Consider the following 16,171-nt stretch of genomic DNA (forward strand, 5'->3'; position numbering starts at 1 on the left):
AATTTTTGGTTAGATTTTTGTTTTTTTGGGTCTCACTCTCTTTTTAAAAAAAAAAAAAAATTCTCTCTTTTTTTTTTGGGTTTGCTGACATGGAAATGTTTTATTCGTCTAGGCTGCCACTTCAAAAGAGAGTGAGTTTCACACAACAGTTTTGATTTGGTATAGTTAATTTGGGTTGGATAGGCACATTTGGCATGGAGTTCAGATGCTTGATAGGAACAAATCTTAGTTAAAATATCTAAGTGAAAAATAGTATCAAGTTTAAGGGCTATCTATGTATTTGGCCAAAATCGAACTACTACAACGAGATGCATACTCATGGAACGTAATGGAAGTCTCTATCATAAAGTCAAAAAGAGCATTTACTAGGCCTAAGTGGGTTTCCTTTCTTTTTAAATTTATTCTAAGTTTAGCTTACACAGAAAAGGGTACTAATAATTGTTGGTGTCACATAAGAAAGATTCCAACCAGGGTTGATCAACAAATATGCATCAAAAGAGAAAATAGCGAGAATACCTGTAACCACATCACCTGAGGCTTCAGCCGGGTCGATCCACAAATACGCATCAAAAGAGAAAATAGGGAGAATATATGTAACCGCATCATCTGAGGCTTCAGCCGCCTCTCTATGAGCCAAACCATAAAGTAAAGTTTGATCCACATTAGCAGAGTTAGCAATTGCTTTACCTCTTCCATTACCACGAGCATTAGGAATATTATTAGCATTACCAGCAGGCGGATTCTTATATTCACTAATAACATGTTTACACCTTCAAAATGTAATTTAACGTGTAATAAAATATTATATACTATTTTTATTATAGTAATTCCACCTATTCTGGAAATTTCTCATACACCCTCCATCCCAAAAAGATTATCTTAGTTTGATTTGACACGGAGTTTAAGAAAATTTTGAAATGTGTAGTTCCAAACAAGTCTTAGATATTTATCTGGCTGTAAATCATCTCATTAAGTTAAACTATTTATAAATATAGAAATGTATCAACTTTTTGGGACAAACTAAGGCAAAATAGCTACATGCACCCTTACGTTTGGCCGAATTAATTATAACACACTTAACCTTTACGGGTGACCTTTTACCTCCCTAGATAATTTTAAAGTGAAATTAATACCTCCTTGGATGGTAAAGTGGCACAAAGAGTGTAGTTCACTCAGAGTGAGAAGCAAATAAAAATATTAAAATAATACTTTTCAACATTTTTACTTTTCGTTTTACTTTTTCTCTTTTCTTATTATTTTCCTTTTTTTTTTCTTTCTCTTTTATTCCTTTCTTCTTCTTCTTTGTTACACACACTTCCTCTCACCGGAAATATGTAGTTTCCGGCAATTTTTTCTGTGCACGGACAGTCAATTATATAAAAACCAACAGTTTCTTCCTACTAAAAAGCACTAAAAGCACTTTGGAAACTGCTATGCCTCAATTTACAATATCAGTTTGAGAATTAATTACACCCCTCCACATTCTAATCTACACCCTTTCATATTCTATGTTTCCACTGTTAAAAGTCACATATTTTTTTCCAAATTGGGAGGAACATTTCTCCAAAACTATACCATTTTAAAGATGTAAAATGCCAACACCAAATTGAAAAAGGTAAGCTAAAATTATTTTTTCGGCCAACTATTAGCTGCAAAAAGGGGTGGCTAGATTTGGCCATTTTTTCCAGTGAAAAAGGGGGTGACTAAAGCAAAATTCCCAATGAAAAGATATGGAAAATTTCCAATGAAAAGATATGGAAAAATACACAAGTGTCCAGATTTGGCCATTTTTTCCAATGAGAAAGGGGGTAACTGGTGGTTTTGGTGGTAAAATACACATGTAAGGCGCGTGTAATTCACCCACATGAGGCAGATCTGGTTATGGCTTTTCAGGGAGGTATTAATTAATTTCACTTTAAAATTGTCCAGGGGGTAATAGTCACCCGTAAAGGTTGAGTGCGTTATAATTAATTCGGGCAAACGTTAGGGTGCACTGTAACTATTTTTCCGACAAACTAATAAGAAAAGTAAGACAATTTTTTTGAAACGGAGGGAGTAATTATTTTTTAAATGTTCAAATATTGTAAACGCAAATATTTATATTTGTGTATAAAAGTTAAAAACTTTTTTACTTTTGGGTGGGAGGCAGGGTAGGAGACTTGTATCGACAATCAAATGGAAAATCTAGTAAGCTTTGAGAGATGGTGTCCTCATTTTATTGTTCTTTTCTCAATCATTTAGTTTTCTCCAAAGGAGCATGTCTGTGACATGTTCCTGAGTTGGAAGTTTGGAGCTTATAGGCCCTCCCTTTTTAGATACCCCTCTGTATTCCTATATCCTGGACACCACTGTTTAATTCCACATCAAAATGTTAGCTGAAAGGTTTACATGGCCCCCTCCATGCATAATACTTCTTGATGCATAAATTGTAGCTGTATCCTTCTAGTCAATAGACTTATCATAGTTTCTAGCGTTATCAGCAGTGAGATCATCTGTACTTAAGTTTTTCGTTCTTTTTATGGTTTAAATGGAAATGTCAAAGTAATACACTGATACAGAGAAGCCAACATGGTTGCAGATGCATTGTCCAAGTTTTCCAACAGCCTGAATCAAGAAAAAATTTATTACCAATAGAGTGGCCTGCCAGCTGATGCTCTAGGACCTCTACGCATGGATAAAAGGGGCCTCCCATCATTCAGAATCAGGCCTGCAAAGCATACAGGGTGGTATTTTGATCCACCTTAGACAGATAAGTTCCCAATGTTCAAACTGGACCTCAGTCTAAGTCTGTGAGCAAATGGGAACAAACTTTAACTCTTATTCTTGTAAATATTCCTAAATTAACGTTAATAAAGAGAGATTCATACCTTATACGTACTAGAATAGCAAGACCTTCAATATTTGTGCTGAATCCGAACCAACTCCGCTGCAAAACAAAACTATAATCGCGATTACACGTTACCCGGACCTCGATTAATACTCCGTCACTTGAAAACTCTCGAAATACTCACTTTGTAACATATATATACACTTATATGTTTGGTCAGTGTTTTGGGGAATTATTATTGAGAAAAATGAGGGTTTTATCCCTTATATAGTGTGTTGAAGTCGGTGGAAACCGACTTAAATTTGACCTTCGTGTTGGCGGCCTTGGGTAGCGTTCGGGAAGGGTTTCTCAGGGTTACTCTTCATGTTCGCGGCCCTAGGGTGGCGTTCGCGCACGGTTAATTCCTGCTCTGCCCGCCTACCTTGTAACGTCCATAATTCTCTACTCCGATGTCGTATCGATGAGCGGTTTGTTGCGTTGGAAACTAGACTTCCTGAACTTTAATTTAGGATTTGGTTTCACTTCCAAACTTGTTATATCCCATATTTTCATACATTGGGACGTTTTAAACTAAACGCGACAAGTTAAAGACAAGACTATTTTAAGATACGAAGTAGAGACTTTAACTTCCGATTTCGTTTCAAGTCACAAGTTACCTACAAATTTCGTTTGGTATAGAAGCATTAATGGAAAATTGGGATTAAATTAACCATGATTAGATTATTAAGTGGGATTGGAAAACTAAATCAGTCCATTAAAAATAGCCATAGTTGGCCGTGTAGTTTAGTGGGATGGTCAAAGATAATTGACCCAAAATTTAAGTGGGACACATGTCCAAATCTTGTAATGCATATATATAACACAAATGCTGATTCACTATCAACTAACTACATCATTTTCATCTTTACAAGTCAAGAACACATAGTGATAGAGAGGGAAGCTCTCGGCTACAAGCTGGCCGAGAGTGAGGTGTTCCAAATTGCTCCAAAAAAAATCAGTTTCTTAGGCAATTTAACTCCCCTAAAGGTGTATTAACGTGTAGCATTCATTGGAATAGCAAGAACAAGAGTTAAAATTCAAGAAGTGAAAGTGAAGGGCTAGCCGATTGAAGTGTTTAGTTACAAGGTAAGAATGATCATTTTTCTTGTGTTGTATGATGATTTGAAGGTATAATTCGTGCATGCTGTTGTTTTTTTGTTGTTGTGGTTGAAGTTGAGGTGAGCCGTGAGCTTGGGTGAAGCCATGTTGGTCTCATTTTGCATGTATTGTTGATGGGTTGAACGTGTGTCAACATATGTAAATGAACAAAGATTGTAGAAGTATGTTTATGATGTTGCATGTTGGTATTGGACTGTTCTTCTTGAAGTTGAAGTGGGCCGTGTGTTGTAGACTTAAATGGAATCATGCTTAATCTTCTTGTACATGTATTGGGAATAAATTGAATGTGTTGTAGTGTGGATAAATGGATGAAAATCATGAAGTTGTCGTAGTGGTGTTGAAGCCGTGTAGGGGGCTGTTTTAGAGGAATTTATGGACTGTTTTGTGCCATGTTTTGATTGTTGTTGTTATGGACATTGTAGTGTATTGTATGCATTATGAATATGTGAATTGAGGTGTTAAAGAAATGAATCATGTTGGAGGGGGAAAACAGTCCAAACCGTGGACTGTTTTAATGTTAGGAGTGAATTAGTGTATGTTGAATGTTGGTTATTGTTATGAACGTATAGTGAAAGTGAAGTTTAATGATTCAAGTTGAAATTGAAATGGTTTGTGGGCTGTTGTAAGAGTTAATATGATGCTAAAACAGTTCCAATAATCGTATAAGTAATGTTGTAAACGTGTTGTTGTCGTTGTAGTTGAAGTTGGAAAATTGCGAAGCGAAAATGGTAATGTTGTGTGTGCTGTTTGGCCGTGGATAAAGGCCTGTTTTAAATGATGTACGGACTGTCCAAAGTTCCCTTAAGTCATGTTTAAACAAGTTCGGATTGATACATGAAAGAATAACTAACAATATTAGCTTGTAGTACTAGTTGGTTTGAATGCGAACGAAACGTCGTTTAAATGTTGGAAAGGGATTGTTAACGTTAAAATACATATTGAAGTCCCTCGTAGACTAATTGTACCTCTTGATATCTTGATATAGGATAAGTACTATTGGGCAGCAAGTACAAGTTATAATACGACTAAACGCTAAAGGTATGTAAAGCCTTTTCCTTCTTTCTTTTGGCATGTCCTAGACGTAAGTACGAAATGATATGAACCTTGGGGTAAATTCTACTCTCTAGTTCCAAGCATGACTTATGATTCTATTCATTCCGTAATGTTATGGTCACGAGCCTACTATATGATTGACTAATGAATGATGTATAGAAGTTCCTACTCTTAAAGAATTGCATAATTAGAGGCATACTTGACTATCAAAAGTTATACCATGTCAAATTGATACATGTACATGAAATCTGAAACGTTCCTTGCTATAACTTGTAATGAGATTTAAAAAGAACTGATTATGATTATTATCCTGACACTTTAGAGCTGGTTAGTTACTTACCTATTGAGTCTCAAAAGATGAATTGCATATATGTGGTTGCTTATTATTCTGCTCGTGCTTACCGCTATATCCTTCACTGAGTCCCGGGCCAGGACACGTTTTCGTGCGCACATTTACTATATTACTCACCGAGCCCCTCACTAGAGGGCCGGGACACGTTATATATATATATATATATAATGATATGATGATATGATGATGATATGATGACATGATGATATGGAGATGGCGGCCAGGAGGGCATATATTCCTTATTACCGAGTCCCTCACTAGAGGGCCGGGACACGTATATGTTTATGTTATGATGCTATGATTATAATTACCAAGTCCCTCACTAAAGGGCCGGGACACGTTATATATGTTATATACAGAATAATTATTCAGCCTTGGTTACAAAACTCTATAATGACATGGATATGATGTTGACACTTATGATTTATGTTCAAAGGCAAGTTTTATGAAATTCTGTTTGTTGCATTGGGTCCTACACACCTTGTCTCAGTATGAGTCTATTACTATATTTCATGCTTTACATACTCAGTACACATTCCGTACTGCCCCTTTTTCTTCGGGGGGCTGCGTTCATGCCCGCAGGTACAAACGCTCGTTTCGGAGATCCGCCAGCCTAGGATATCTATTCAGCTACTTTGAAGTGCTCCTTTGTTCCGGAGCCTAGCTTGTGGTATAACTCCCTTTTGTTGTATATGTATGTGTTTATTTGGGGTACGGCGGGGCCCTGTCCCGTCATATGATACTGTCATTAATCTTAGAGGTCTGTGGACACATGTGTGGGTCTGTATATAGTTGATGTTGCGTTGTATGAATACGACTTATGTTTGGGGCGTACCCATTCGTAATGGCAGCCTTGTCGGCTTTCATATATATATACATATATATATATGTATGTTTGGGATGTTGCGTGTAGTGGTAGCCTTGTCGACTTGCGTAGATATATATATATGTTGTTGTTGAAGATCGTACTCCTCAGGAGACAGGTGCCTACGACATACAGAATTGTGACAGCTTTAAAATAACGTCCTGCCTTTTATACAAATAAGTTCATAATATGCTGGTTATAAAAGATTATAGTTAACAGGGGATATGAGTGTCCAACTCGGGCACTAGTCACGGCCTACGGGGTTGGGTCGTGACAAAACTCCTAGTATACCGTGAGATATTCCTTCCTCAAGTAAGGCCAATATTACCCCTCCCCCATTTTTTCTTCAAAGTTTCAACAAACCTAATTTCCTTAATTCAGTTGTCCTCCAATCTTTCCCTAGCTTATCATATGAACTTAAACTCTTGTAACCATGAGATAGGTGTATACAATCTCATATATCCTAGGAAGTACTCCAGGTTCCACAATTAAAATGACTAATACCTAATATATTTCACGTACAAAACTACGAGGTGTAACATTCTCCCCCCCCCCCCCCCCTTCAACGACATTCGTCCCCGAATGTTGCAATACCCCAGGGGTAATCATATATTTCAAACTTTCACGGGACTTTATTAAAGTATCTCTTGTGATTGGAGCACTAATAATCTCCTGCATACCACAAGTTCCAATCTACAAGCCCTACAAGATACTGTAATCCACGACACGTAATCATACAATGAATAGAATAATATTTCTCATCATATTGATTCTCAAGGGTTTAGATATGACTTTTAACTTGTAGGTGATTTGCGAATAAAGCAGAATCTTGCAAGGCTTCTTCTTGAACGATATTATCTGTGGCAGGGAATAAATGAGGGTACTTGGACTTCATTTCTGCTTCAGCTTCCCACGTCATCTCTTCCCTGTCATTACTCCTCCATAGAACTTTCACTGAGGCCACATTTTTGTTTCTGAGTCTGCGGACCTATCTGTCAAGAATAGCAATTACTTCTTCCTCGTATGTCAAATTCTCTGTAACTTGTATATCATCAACAGGTACCATTCTAGAGGGATTTTCAATACATTTTCTCAGCATGGATATATGAAAAACTGGATGAACTGCTTGCAGTTCTGATGGTAGCTGTCACGACCCAGCCCCGTGGGCCGCGACTGGCACCCTATCTGGGTACCCAGACCAAACCGCATATTCATTTCCCAAATCCGAGCATGTTCCAAAAATTCATAAAAGTCATATCAAACTGAATCTTTATCAAATATGTCTTAAGCGGTCGCACAAATCAAAATGCCATATCAAATACAAACTGAGCGGCGGAATAGACATCGCCAGTCGAAGGTGCAAACATAAGCATAAGGGCCATTTAGGGCCATCAAAACAAACGGACCGCTTTAAGACCAGAAAACAAATCAAACAAACATATATAGGACCCTCGCCCCACATATATGACTACAGGCCTCTACGAACTCAAAACAAAGACATATGGCGAGACAGGGCCCCGCCGTACCCAAATCGTCAAATATACAGAGCATATACATAGCAAAAGGAGTCTGTACCAAAAGTGGACTCCGGATCAGAAGGAGTACTCCAAAATAACAGAAAGTGAAGCCTACAGTGGAGGATCACCAATGTCTGTACCTGCGGGCATGAAACGCAGCCCCCGAAGAAAGGGGGTCAGTACGAAATATGTACTGAGTGTGTAAAGCACGGAGTACAGAAATATGGATCAAAACTGAAAGCAAATCAGATAACAAAGTGGAGTACAAATCAGTATGTCAAAATCCGTATCAAAGTCGTATACGTATACATAATGCAAACGAAATCATGCAAACGCTTAAGAACGTGGTCGCCACTCCGACGCTGGCGCCACACACAGCATAACACCAGAAAGTTTCAAATCTCCGTATCTCCGAACACAAACACAACATAGGTGAGCGTATCGCATCACGAGCCATATCACAGCATAACTCCAAACGGAACCCGGCCCTATGGCGAAGCCTCGGGAACCGTAACACAGCATACGACCGAATTATTGTAAGGCGCACGAATCATAACCGGCCCGGGAACCGGTGAACGAAGTCATAATAAGGCACGAGCGGAGTCGTGAGCAAACAAATGCAATTCATATTTCAAAATAGCCTTTCAAAACTTAGTAGTCTCATAAGTCATTTCATAGTACAAAATAATCGAATACTTAGTCGATACAAAGTTTCATTTCACAAAGCGTTTCCAAAATATTACGTATGGCTCAAAACGTAACTTAGCATATCATAATATTCAAAACATAACTCGTAGGAGGAAGTTCCAAAACCGAAAGTATCATATCAAACTTTATTCAAAGGGACAGCCCAATAAGACAAATAGGGCGTCTCGGGGGTTAGCGGGCCCACCTCGAGTCGAATTGAGGTGGCGAACATAATTTACGAACATTTAGGGGCCAAAAGTTCATACGTAATCATTTCTAAGTTACCCGACCACGTTTCGATAGGTTTCGAACGATTGGTGGCATTCTAGCCAAAATAGAGCCCTTAGGCTTCAATTGAATTGAATGAATAGTAACTTTTATGTGGATCGGGTTTCGAGGAGCAGAGATGCTCCGGAGGTTCCAATATTCACCTAGCATACTAAGACATGCCAAACGAAGAAGTGGGAAGCTTTACATACCTTACAGACGTCGTATGCTCTCCCAAAAGTCAAGTCCCGCTTCGTCTGAAATCTGCAAATGGTCAAAGTTAGCAATTGAGATTCTTAGGCTTAAAAATGCCATTAACTTCATTTTTGCCTACCGAAATTTCGGCAGCATTTCCCCTATAAATCTAACACCCCCAAGACTTAGCTCGGCTCAAAATACATCAACAACCACAGCCCACACATCAACAACAACACAAATCATAATCAAACCACTCTAACTTCAAAGGTCCACCTTACTGCACAAGTTGGAGATCTTTCATTCAAACTTCAAAATCCCAAATCTATATCCATATTATTGTATTCATTCTCTCATTCAAGATTATGCCAACACATTCCAAATGCATTCCGTGCCATACACGAAATTGCCCAAAATCCATTACTTTCCATAATTGTTTCAAAACATCAAAACTTACAACGAACATTCTAACTTGCGTCGTTTCATTGCGAATTCATTAATATCAACAATAAATCATATTTAAAGTCCTTAGTACCACCGATATACAATGATATACGTAAATATACAAAAGGCATACACTTTCCGAGGATGTCCGAAATCATCTTTCAACGCCAATTTAATTCATCAATCGATCATTTGCGTCTTAAAGGTTATAACGACACAACTAACGAACTAAATAGGATTCAATTCACCTCCCCTTCTAACTCTCATGGCTCACGGCCACACACCAACACACACACACACACGGCTGCACACATATACACTACTACCACAAAATTCTCATTTCATTTCATTCATCATAACATTCATACCAATTCCATAACATAAAAGTGGAAGAATTCTTACCTTTTCTTGAAAACCCGACTTGTCGCAAACGAGGTTCTTGTGCCAAACTAATTATACCCCGTTGAAGAGGGCCTTGAGTACTTCACAACTATGTGGAAACTAAGATTTTTGGATTGAACAAGGGCTAGAATTTTTTTTTCCTTTCTCTCCTCCTCACTCTCGGCCGAGAGCCTTTCTTATGGACTAGCTCACTTTTTTTTTTGTTGTGTGGTTATTGTTCTTGATAATTAGCAAGACATCTTGATATATATCCATTAGTAATGGTCATGTGCATAGCACATGACACAAAAAAAAATGGGTTTGGGCCTTGGCCTTTGGCCGGCCACCCTACAATTTTGGGCTTCAATTTTTGTTGTCCAATTCTTGGCCCAATTCATTAAAAGTCCCGTTTTGTAATTCCCGAAACTAATTTCCGAAATTCCAAATTTACCCTCGGCCTTTCCCGAGGTCTTGACATTAATGATTCCATAACCAACATGGTCCTATGCACAAAAATCAAAATATTTCCTTATAACATACAAGTCGTAATTATTTCTCGATTTCCAATTATACGAAAACACGGGACATAACATTCTCCCCCCCTTAAGAACATTCGTCCCCGAATGTTAAATAAATCTTATGAAGACTCACAAACATAACGGGAAAACCATTTTATATAAGAATAGCACACATGGTTCATCCGTTCTTTGGTACAACAAATACAAAAGTCTAGATTACAAGAGGCGTAGGGAATAAATGGGGTATCTCTTCTTCATCTCATCCTCCGCCTCCCAAGTCACCTCTTCCCGGTTATTATTGCGCCACAGGACTTTGACAGAAGGCACCTCCTTAGTGCGCAACCTCCTCACCTGACTATCCAGAATAGATACAGGCTGCTCGTCATAAGACAACTGCTCCGTCACCTGAAGATCATCTACTGGGACTATCCTGGAAAGATCACCAATACACTTCCGCCACATAGATACATGAAACACCGGGGGTACGGCCTCCAAATCGGATGGCAAGTGTAGCTCGTAGGCGACTGCGCCTATCCTCCGAACAATCTGGTATGGCCCGATGTACCGCGGGCTCAACTTACCCTTCTTGCCAAATCTCATAACGCCCTTCATGGGCGACACCTTCAGGAATACCCAGTCGCCAATCTGGAACTCCAACGGTCGACGTCGTCTATCAGCATAAGCTTTCTGGATCACGTCTGGCGCAATCAACTTAGTCTCGCCGACGCCAAACCAGCCAATAGGAGATCTGCGTCTCCCGCCATAAAGGGCCTCGTACGGGGCCATCTGAATGCTGGAGTGATAACTGTTATTATAAGCAAAATCTATACGCGGCAAATGATCATCCCAGCTGCCCCTAAAATCAATAACGCAGGTCCGCAACATATCTTCGAGCGTTTGAATAGTGCACTCGGCCTGCCCGTCGGTCTGAGGATGAAAAGCTGCACTGAGGCTCACCTGAGTCCCTAGTCCGTCCTAAAATGACCTCCAGAAATTAGCCGTAAACCGGGCACCTCGGTCAGTAATCCACCGGGCTTCTGATGCTCGATCTTAACTTGCTGGCAGTTCGGGCACTGATTAACAAACTCGGCAATATCTTTCTCCATGCCGTCCCACCAATACAAACACCTGGGATCACGATACATCTGAGTGGAACCAGGGTGAACAGAGTACCGTGCATCAGGTGCCTCGCCCATAATCTGCTGTCGTAAGCCCGCAACGTCCGGTACACAGAATCTGCCGTCATATAATAATACTCCTTCAGGCGAGAGTTCAAACTGAGTCTTTGTTTTATTAAGGGCCACACGCTATATTCTGTAACGGACAAACGCTTTCCAGACGTCATAGCCAATATCATTCCTTATCACACCACTGATTTCCCTACCACATTATCGAAATCCCACTTCATACCGGATACCTCACACCAACGGATTCAAAATCACTTCATACCAGACAGTTCACAGCAACGAATTCAAAATCATACCAAGCACTTCACATCAACGGATTTAAAACTAGGACCGGACGCCTAGCAGCATATCGAACGAACTCGTAATCGGAGGCAGACATACTAGACTATCGCAGACGGCTCATAGTCAAAATCAGAGGTACAGAAGTATGTCAGACAAATCTGAGGTCAGAGTCAGACGTACAAAAGCGCATCAGGCGAATTCGTAATCAGAATCAAACACACGGAAATATTCTGTCACTCCAAACGAACTCACAACCAGATCATCGTACTCAGGCTCATTCAGACTCAACATACGTTGTTCGAGCTGAAAATTAACAACAGACGTCACACAAGCACTTATCGAACACTTTTCCTAAGCGGTCGCCCGTGCAGAACAGTCATATCAAAATCATAAAGGTGGCGGAATATACATCGCCCAAATGCATACACACGTACAACCTCATGGGCCACCTTGGCCATAGTAGCATACGGGCCTCTTAAGAAGGCAAAACAGATCCACATACGAACATACCGGAGATTTAGCAGACAGATTCACAATCGGGGTCAGACGTACGGAATCAGATCGGACAGATTCGAAACCGGAATCAGACGTACAGAACTATATCACACAGAATCATGACCAAAGTCAGACAGGCAGAAATGTATCGGACAGAGTCGTAATCAGAATCAGACATACCGAGATGTATCTGACAAACGCGTGATCAAAATCAGACGTACAGAGGCATATCAGACAGGTTCGCATCCAGAGTCAGACAAACAGAGATGTGTCAGACGGATTCGCGATCAGAGCTAATCATGCAGAGGTATTACAACCAAAATCAGATTCAGAACCAGATGTACCAAGGTTTATCAAATGGGAACACAATCGAGGCCGGAAGCATAGAGGCGTAATAGACAGAGCCTTATCATCATCGGGAGTGCAGAAGTATAGCAGATAGAATCCGAATTAGGATCAGATCACTCTTATTAAGGCTCCAATGATTCATGAAAAATTTCCCTTTATTTGTAAACTTGTTCGCCAAGCTGTCACACAAATTGTCTTGCGTCTCGCGTATCAACTCTTTCAAAGATCCCACTTATTCCCACTGATTATCCTTCATCTTTCCTACCCTCCATACTCATTTTCTCTTTCAGACATCATCCTTCCAAACTAAGTTATAATGTAGTTGGGGATTTTCTATCCCTTGACAATATTCGGATCGTCGCCCCCGCTTCGCTTCAAGTATTCGGTTTAGTAAAACCTTTCGTCTATCACAACTTTGGTTGCCGGGACTCGGCTCTTATCCCACATGGGCACCAAACGAAAATCATACACCCACACACATACACATACACATACACATACACACATACGGATATATTTACTCATCCTTTACTGACGAACGTCTCTGACTGTTATTCAAATTCGCTCAATTTCCCAAGCGGTGTTGTACCCTTTTCTTTTTGCCCATTTAGTCCGCCTCGTTCTGCGCGACTCCTGTAAGGGCACTAATTACTCCACACATTCTCTTTTCCTTTAGATTACCCCAAATTTTTATTTATATCTAGCATACTCACTTATGAAAAACTTTACATTACTTCCCAGGGGTCACCCATCCCAGAATTGCTCTGTCTTGAGCACGCTTAACCCCGAAACTTTCATGCATTTTGACGCGTTAGGGCTAATATAATTCCGTCGATTACACCGCAGGGCCTTTGTCACATAATTTTAGGGCAGATCGGGGTCTTAGCAAATTTTCGGAAAATTTTTGTAGCGGGTCCCACCCCCGGCTAAGTTGTACCATTACCATGTCGCCTTTCTGAATCTTAAACATTCACCTTCATACACATATACATGTGATTACGGATAACCCACGGATTTAAGTCTTCGTCCCACGAATTCCGCCTCCAAATAATCGGTGGAATCTGATAAAATATCACCGTAAGGTGTCCTCCGGCCACTGGCAGAAGAAAACTAAAGTCCAACAAGCATTGCGGGACCTCTTTGTACTTAGTCTACATATTTACTTCTATATTTCTGGAAAAATTTGGGCAGAGGTTCCTCTGTTTTTCTTACTGTCCGAAACCTGTACACCAGAAATACCAATTATGCCTCACAGGGCCAACACATATACACACACATACATATCATATCAGGTCGTATCGCAGCCACACGGGGCTGATAACCTCAAGTAAGAATTATAACGTTGTCGACACCTACCACACGTGCCCAACTCGACAGCATCGGAGGCACTTTCCTGTTTACTTTCATCCGGGATTTCTAGACTCACATTGCCGGTGGGGACATCTCAGTCGCCCTTGCCTTTGGTCACTAGGTCTCTAATCCTTTTAAATTTCCGTCGTCTTCATAGAACAGCGTTTTACAGATATCATACACATATCGAAAATTCTAGGAAACTTACGTACTCATAACTGATCAACTCGGGTCTAACCTGGGGAGCTGCCGTGGGAACTGTGTCCCTCATCATCGTCGTCGGTCTGGCCCCCACTGTTACCTGCATCTGAATCGGAGGAGTGTAGGTAGCCTGGCAATTCCTGGTTCACCGACGGCCAGGACAAAGGGCTGGAATAGGGCGTAACACTCTCTGGGGAAGCCTGTCTAACATACTGCTCCACTACCGGAGCTGCTGGCACATCCTCGGGGATCTCCTCCTCCGGCGTCCCAGAGGAGTGCTCTAGTGGCACAGCCTCGGGGCTATCCTCCTCCCTGGGAGTAAGAAACTCTGGAGGTATCGTCGCTGGGTCCTCCGAAGGGTCGGTATCATAACTGTCTTCCCTGGGAGCCTCTGCTCTGGGGATCAAAAACTCTGGAGGAATTGTCTCTGGATCCTCCGAAGGATCTGTCTCAATCGAGTAGCTGGGGATCTGCCTACTCGGTCCTGGTGATGTCCTAGGGGCCTTATTAGCACCCCCATCCCCATCATCCGAAGCGCTCCTCTTCATTATTTATCAACCTACGATCACCTGCAGGAAGAGGGTCAGAAACATTTTCCCCAAATACCGACACTTCTGCTCTTCTGGAGCCTCGCTGTAGATACAGCAATTCGTAGGGGAGAATCATCCTAATCATATAGCTTTACCGCACGATCTAAGAATCCAAAGAAGGGCAACATCCTAAATGCCCTGTAGCTTCCTGTTTATAGATGTGGTGCACAACACATCGATAAACAAGACTCTACGAGACACGGCCTGTAGACATTCCGAGGACAAACTGCTCTGATACCACTTTTGTCACGACCCAGCCCCGTGGGCCGCGACTGGCACCCTATCTGGGTACCCAGACCAAACCGCATATTCATTTCCCAAATCCGAGCATGTTCCAAAAATTCATAAAAGTCATATCAAACTGAATCTTTATCAAATATGTCTTAAGCGGTCGCACAAATCAAAATGCCATATCAAATACAAACTGAGCGGCGGAATAGACATCGCCGGTCGAAGGTGCAAACATAAGCATAAGGGCCATTTAGGGCCATCAAAACAAACGGACCGCTTTAAGACCAGAAAACAAATCAAACAAACATATATAGGACCCTCACCCCACATATATGACTACAGGCCTCTACGAACTCAAAACAAAGACATATGGCGAGACAGGGCCCCGCCGTACCCAAATCGTCAAATATACAGAGCATATACATAGCAAAAGGAGTCTGTACCAAAAGTGGACTCCGGATCAGAAGGAGTACTCCAAAATAACAGAAAGTGAAGCCTACAGTGGAGGATCACCAATGTCTGTACCTGCGGGCATGAAACGCAGCCCCCGAAGAAAGGGGGTCAGTACGAAATATGTACTGAGTGTGTAAAGCACGGAGTACAGAAATATGGATCAAAACTGAAAGCAAATCAGATAACAAAGTGGAGTACAAATCAGTATGTCAAAATCCGTATCAAAGTCGTATACGTATACATAATGCAAACGAAATCATGCAAACGCTTAAGAACGTGGTCGCCACTCCGACGCTGGCGCCACACACAGCATAACACCAGAAAGTTTCAAATCTCCGTATCTCCGAACACAAACACAACATAGGTGAGCGTATCGCATCACGAGCCATATCACAGCATAACTCCAAACGGAACCCGGCCCTATGGCGAAGCCTCGGGAACCGTAACACAGCATACGACCGAATTATTGTAAGGCGCACGAATCATAACCGGCCCGGGAACCGGTGAACGAAGTCATAATAAGGCACGAGCGGAGTCGTGAGCAAACAAATGCAATTCATATTTCAAAATAGCCTTTCAAAACTTAGTAGTCTCATAAGTCATTTCATAGTACAAAATAATCGAATACTTAGTCGATACAAAGTTTCATTTCACAAAGCGTTTCCAAAATATTACGTATGGCTCAAAACGTAACTTAGCATATCATAATATTCAAAACATAACTCGTAGGAGGAAGTTCCAAAACCGAAAGTATCATATCAAACTTTATT

This window comes from Lycium barbarum, chromosome 12 (genome assembly GCF_019175385.1).
Source record: "Lycium barbarum isolate Lr01 chromosome 12, ASM1917538v2, whole genome shotgun sequence".
NCBI classification, from domain to species: Eukaryota; Viridiplantae; Streptophyta; class Magnoliopsida; order Solanales; family Solanaceae; genus Lycium; species Lycium barbarum.